Raw genomic sequence first — 332 nt, forward strand, 5'->3', positions numbered from 1 at the left:
CTATAATCCACCAAGAACCAACAGGACTCACAAGGAAAGAAGTCCACATATTTCTTCTGCTCCTAACAAAAGGCTATATGCAGAGGCTGTGCAAACTGCAGCAGCTGAACTACAAGCTTTTTTAAGCATGGCTCAGAACATAGTGCATCAACTCACATGGATACAGAGTCAACACCATACAAACCACTATCCAAGACCACCACAGGCGATGGATGCAGGATGGCTGCCACTAACACCAGGGACCCCTGCACAGGTATCACACCTGTTTTGTGAATTCTCCCCATATATCACATGCTCACGTGGTCGCACCAGTTGATCCTGTCTCCTCTCAT

The sequence above is a fragment of the Octopus bimaculoides genome, chromosome 25, assembly GCF_001194135.2.
Source record: "Octopus bimaculoides isolate UCB-OBI-ISO-001 chromosome 25, ASM119413v2, whole genome shotgun sequence".
NCBI lineage: Eukaryota > Metazoa > Mollusca > Cephalopoda > Octopoda > Octopodidae > Octopus > Octopus bimaculoides.